Here is a 5,955-nt window from a genome sequence, read left to right on the forward strand (position 1 = left end):
GTTAAGAAAACCCGCATAATTTTTATCTGGGAACCAACATTTAAACTGAAGTCCCCTGTGGAGGAAGGAGCCGAGTGTGATAAAGGTGAAACCTGGTGTAATGTTTCTCTCTCTGTCTCTTAGAACAGAAGATGCTAACACCTCACTCTCCTGAATTGTCTTTTCCTTGTTACATATCCAAACCTTGCGCTTGCCTCAAGACTGAGAACCAGGTCCTCTTACCCTTTGTTTCCCTTTGTATTTCATCTGTTTAGGCATATTTGACACAATGCAATATTAATGGCAGCTAATAAAAAAAAACCATTAAATTAGTAAATTTATCCCCATCTTCTCTGACTGAGCAGAGTTTAATCTCTGGGTCTCAGGGATCTTTGGTGGCTCGTGATGGATATTCAGCATCTAGAGCAGTGTCTGGCACCAAGGAGAGCCTCAGTGAAAGTGTGCTGAATGCACAGACGATGTGCTGCTGCTTGCACACCAGTTACCATCAGAGGGCTTGCAGAGGCTCCTGTGAGTCTAAGGATGCAGACCTGGAAGTGTCTCACAATTAGGATTGTTGGCAAATATATGTTGTAGATCACTTCCCTCCCCGACTGCCATCATGAGGCTGTTAAATTTTTATTCGAATTTAACTCAAATGTTCCTTGGAAATTCACAGATAATTTCAGAGTACAGCCCAAGAAGAAGAATATTCGGTGGGAAGCTTTAAGGCAATTTCCATTAAGCGTGTTGTTTGATAGCATGAAAACAGATGGAGGGAAAGCATCTTCATCTTCTCCTTATGGTGCACTAGAAATCAAAAGTTAGAAGTTGTCATAAGATGAGATCTATAATTAAAAACAATTTAGGTTGATTTAACAGTTGGGTAAGCAATTCTTTCAGTTCCTTTTTGCATCATCAGAGACAAAGATGGAAGCTTCCTCTCTGATTGTTAATTATTCTTTTTTATTACAGTCATGGCACTTAGGATTTTCTTTGTGCTTTAGTCTTCTCTGTAATTCAGTGTTATGGTTAAAATATTTATTTCTGCTTTGCCAAAGTTTTCCCTTCTAATCTTCCAGCAGGAAGATTACTTCCACCAATCATTGGAAAATGAGAGAAAGGCGAAGCCAGCCAATCTGACAGGCACCTCTGCTCTCCCCAAGATGGTACCTTGGCCTCTCTCCAGATGCCCTCGTGATCCAGTCCCTCAATGATGCTGGTTGGTTTCTTTCCTTAGCTCCATCCTGAGCAGGTCTCTCACCCCTCGTCCAGTCTTCCTGACTAAGCTTAACTCTGGCATAGTGTGATGTGTTTTCGTTATGGAGTAGCTGGAGGATTTAAAAAAAAATACAAGAAATAAAAATTAACTGTAACTACATTATCAAGAAAATGACTCAATTAATTTGGAGGATATGTTGATTCTTGGGTATACATGTCTGAAAGTCTGCACCCGGATTTTCCTAAGGCCTTATGTCTTTGTACTGTGAGGCCTCTCCCTCTGCCTTTCAGCTCCTGAACAGAATCCCCTCCGCGAGTGGACTGAGGGTATGTAGCCGCCACTTCGGTACCGGATATGGATGTATTCAAAACGTTTTATCGTAGGTAATGACCCTCTGCTATCCTTGAAAATGCACCTTTATTTTACCTTTGATTATTTCATCAGCACTCATTTCAAGAAGTCCACATCTTTTAAGATTAGCTACTACTTAGGATTTCTTTGTGGTAGAAACGATTATTACTACTTTTAGATTTTCACTACAGGATGCATGTGCTCACCACAGAGAGAGAGAGAGAGTCAGAGAGAAGGAAAGTGAGAAGTCACCTTTCAAGGTGAATGGCCAAACTGCAATCCCTTCTCCATTCTCTTCTCAGTTTTGGGCACACACACACACGTGGCCAGCGTGTTTTTCAAGGCGCTCAGTACAGGACTCAGCCATGTGGAATCCAGCCTCCTCAACCACCATGCCATCTGGTGGCCCCAAAACATTCTTATTAGGATAATAAAGCATTGTGTTAAGAATACAGAATTTAACTGGATAACATAAATCTTAAATGTCTTCAGATTTAGTTGAGTTTTCTTTAAACCGGAAGTGATAGCGAATCAGAATTGGCATCTGCATCCTCAGACGCACTGTTCTTTCTTCTCCTTTGAGAGCTGCTTCTGACTCTGGGGTCACTATGGGGGCTGACCCAGTGCACTCCGGAGCAGAGTGGATGCCAGCAGGTCAGGAGTGGACAGGGCAGTGGGGAGGGCAGACACTGCCCTGAGAAGGCTCAGCAAGGCCTGGTGTAGCCACTGCTGCCATTTCTAAAGTCAAGGACTGCTGGTTATGGGTGGACTTGTGTCCCCAAGTGTACGTCGACCCCCCTAGCCCCAGGGGCCCATGACTGGAGATTGATTTGGGAATAGGATCTGTGCAGGTGACATCAGCCTGAGATAGCGTCAGCAGTCTGGACCAAATCCCACATGCCTGGTGTCCTTCTAAGACGAGGAGTGAGTGCAGACACAGGTTTAGGGAGAAGCCACTGAGGGTGTGGTGGAGCCTGAAGTGATGTCGGTAAGCCCAGGAGTGCTAAGGACCGCTGGCAACCAGCAGCCACGGAGGGAACCCTGGAACCCAGTCTCCTGGGAGGCTGCAGAGTGCTTGGACTGACACCGCCTGGAAGTTGGACTTCTGGCTCCCAGAACTGAGAGGCTGAATTGTCATTGTTTAAGATGACTTGGCAGGCGGCACTCCGTTCAGACTGCCCCAAGGGCTAACCTTGGGCCCACGGAGCTGCGCCGTGAGGACAGCCCATCTAGTCATGAAGACAAACGGAACGGGAGGTGTAGACGTTCAGCCCATCTCCCGACCCATCTGTGTTGATTTTGCACATGGGCGGATTCCGAAGCGGATGTATGCAGGTGCTTGTCACCCCACCCCTGGCCAGTGGCCTCAGTCACCTCTCTGCTCATGTTTGAGGTGCACACATGATGCCAGGGTGCTCTCCCAGCCTCACCTCTGCCCTGTGCGGGTCTCTGTAGAGTCTACTGGCTCAGCTTTGCATTCCCATCAAGCATGTCTAGGTTCTTTCATTTTATTTTTCCTACTTAAAGTGGCAAAAAGCCTACTTTTTTCCTTGTTAGAGCATAATGGCCCTGTATTCTATGTCCTGCGATATTTCGGTTAAGCGGTCTGAAGGAGAAGGCGTACAGTGCTCCCCGGGTCATCAGGCACTTGGTTCTGTCCCTGAAGACGCCTCTGTTCCTTTCACCATCACCTCTGTTCTCCTTTGTCTAATTCTCTTTTTTCTGCTTTATTCCTCTTCTTTCTCCTCTTTCATACTGCAAACTATTTGCAAATAATTTTAGCAAACTATAAAACGTTTCAAAGCAGTGGCAAAATATTTGCAAACTTTAATCAGCTTATTTTCAGGGAGCATAGTGACCCTGCATTTGAAGAATGGTTGTAGAGTTCAGTTTCGAGCAACTGCCTAGCCAATTACGCAGTTAGGGTAACACGTTGCAGCTGTGTGATAGCTGACTATGCACGTCATGAGTGATGCTGGCAGACACATTAGAAAATAAAAATTATTTAGTATAATTAGAAATTAAAAGAAATTATACTACTACTAATGATTTTTCCTTAATAACCTATTGTTGGTTTAATAAGAATTTTTCGTTAAAGACTGAAAAAGTATCTCACAGGGGTTTAAAATGACAATTTAAACTTGAAGAAGAATTAGAAAACAGGATCCAACAGATAGCCCAATGCTTATGTTGCTGGACTCCCATGTAGTTAACTGTGGTTTGAGTCCCGGACCCGGTGACTTAAAAACTCATGTCGTGCATGTGTGCGTGCATGCCCAAGAACCCGAGAGAAGAGTGGAGGAGAAGGGATTTTCTGTGTGGCCATCCCTCCTGGGGAGTGATTTCTCACTATCTCTTTGTCTCTCTCTGTCTCTCCAGTCAATGCCTGTGTTCTACAGCAAAATTGCTCTCTAAAAAATAAATTAGAAAACAAAAGCTCAATCCTAATACCTTACAGGGCCAGCATGCACCATCTTAAATATTAATGGGCCATTTGGATCTTCATGTTACCTAAGGATAAAAATGTTATCGAAATAAAGGTGAGTTCAAGGACCTATCTATGGAAAGTAGGTAAACCCCATGCCTGCTGGACCTGCTGCAGCCGTCTCTAAACATGCCATGTAAGCCGCCTGGCTTGGGGGCTCCCAAAGGGACAGACATCCATTTAAATGCCGGCTTAAGACGTCAGAGCAGTGGAATGGCAAGCCCTGCGCCCTTTCCCGACCGCGTTGCAGTGGCTTTCTCCCCTGGCCAGTGCCTCTGCCCTGCCCTCTCCCCTGGGCGGGGGCAGCCCAGGGCCTGGCCTGCTGGGTATGCTGCTGGCAGACAGCTGGGGCTGCTGGGACTCAGAAGCGGCGGAGGGGTTAAAGTAACAGCACTCAGTCCAGAGCCTCTCAGATAATAAGAGAAACCATTAGGTTGGGAAAAGAATGTCAGTATGATGCAGAGAGTCCCCTCAGAATCAATGATTCTGTAGATTATGAAAAGTATAAAGAAAATTTCCCAGGTGAAGGCATTACTTTCCACGTGTCAGTTCGTTGATTGGACACAGTGAAGGGGTCACCTTCCTATGACAGAGCAGGGCCACTGGGCAGAGAATCCCATTTCTGCCCATTAGAGCCCATAAAGTGACAGCCGTGAACCCTAAAATACCGTCTGTACCCAGGAAGCCCCCTGAGCAGGGGCCAGGGCAGCGGGCACGCTTGCCCTGCGCAGAGAGCAGAGGCCAGGGAACTGGAACTAACGAATTTCCCACCCACTCATCCCCTTCATGTCTCTGCTCCCAGGCCTGTGGAAGAGACGGGTAGGATGTTCTTACTTTCTCTGCTTCTCCACCAGCTTACGAGGTTAATTGTACATTGTACTGGTTTTGCTGTCAGCACTCTCTGGGAAAATCCGCCAGGACAGAAATGCCTGCGTTTTACACAGCCGCCCCCCCTCCCCCCCAAGACCCGAGTCCCCAGCAGCCTGCTGGCACTCCACAAATGTCACTGTCACCTCCTTCTGCTGAAGGCTAATCTCAGTGACTGCCACCCATTTCCTGCCCCCTCAGGGTTATTCTGGGCATGGGGTGGGAAGACGGTTCTAAAACAGTTACTTTTTCTTGAGGACCTGGTTTCTTTGAGAATCCGATGGAAGCATTAGTTAAGTGTCTTTGCGAATGTTCTTAATTCCACGTCACAAACAACGCCACACTTCGGCGCAATCTTGCCGACCATAACCCCCTGCCTGGTACTGAGGACTGAGGGGATAAGCCTGCCTTCATCTCCTCAAGCACTTGAGGCCGTGGGCACCCATCCCAGCCGCGATCAAGTGAGTCGAGTGGCCACCCTCCAAGCTGAGGCTTCCCACGGCCTGGCGTGTGTCTGGGGACCACGAGGATTCCTGCCGAGGGCGCACTGAGCTCGGCCCACCGGCCTGGGCCGCCAGCGGTGCACGATCTCCGCCCAGGCCTGGGGGCTCCCCGTGCACCGCCTTCCACCCGCCTGGGCAGCTGCTTCTCTGACACTTGGCTCTGGGAAGCAGGCAAGTGGCCTCAGAACGGCACTCCGGGTGGCCTGCAAGGCTGGAGCTGGCGGTGGACCCTCTAGGAGATTCCTCTGGTGGACGGATGACCTGGTCTAAGCGTGTGGGTTAGCGACTGGGAAAAGCAGCCCCGCTCAGACCTAACTCCAGGGCACTTATCCACGAAGACAGTTTCCCTGCTGTGTCTCTTCGAGGTGTCCTTGCAGGAGAGCCTCCCGCGTGCATTCACATTCACGCGCAGGAGGTCTTGTTGCCGAGAGCTGTCCCGGGAGGGGCGGAGGGCATCCGCGGGGTCCGCTCCTTTCCCGAGTCTCGCTCACAGCCTCCAGTCTGCGGCTTTCACCGTCAGGAGGCATGGCGACTCGATCCCCTTCTCG

The 5,955-nt window shown here is 48.5% G+C and overlaps 1 long non-coding RNA gene across 1 annotated transcript; it reads right to left on the reverse strand.

The window, feature by feature from the left end:
- Positions 1–358: 358 nt before the first annotated feature.
- On the reverse strand, positions 359–5,207 carry LOC102496425 (uncharacterized). Its single transcript, XR_001369774.1, has 3 exons — positions 5,151–5,207; positions 1,153–1,310; positions 359–789 (listed from the first exon to the last, which is right to left on the reverse strand). It is a non-coding gene; the product is annotated as an uncharacterized LOC102496425 (long non-coding RNA).
- Between the last annotated feature and the right edge of the window lie 748 nt (positions 5,208–5,955).

This window comes from Tupaia chinensis, unplaced genomic scaffold, assembly GCF_000334495.1.
Source record: "Tupaia chinensis unplaced genomic scaffold, TupChi_1.0 Scaffold146386_1, whole genome shotgun sequence".
Lineage (NCBI taxonomy): Eukaryota > Metazoa > Chordata > Mammalia > Scandentia > Tupaiidae > Tupaia > Tupaia belangeri.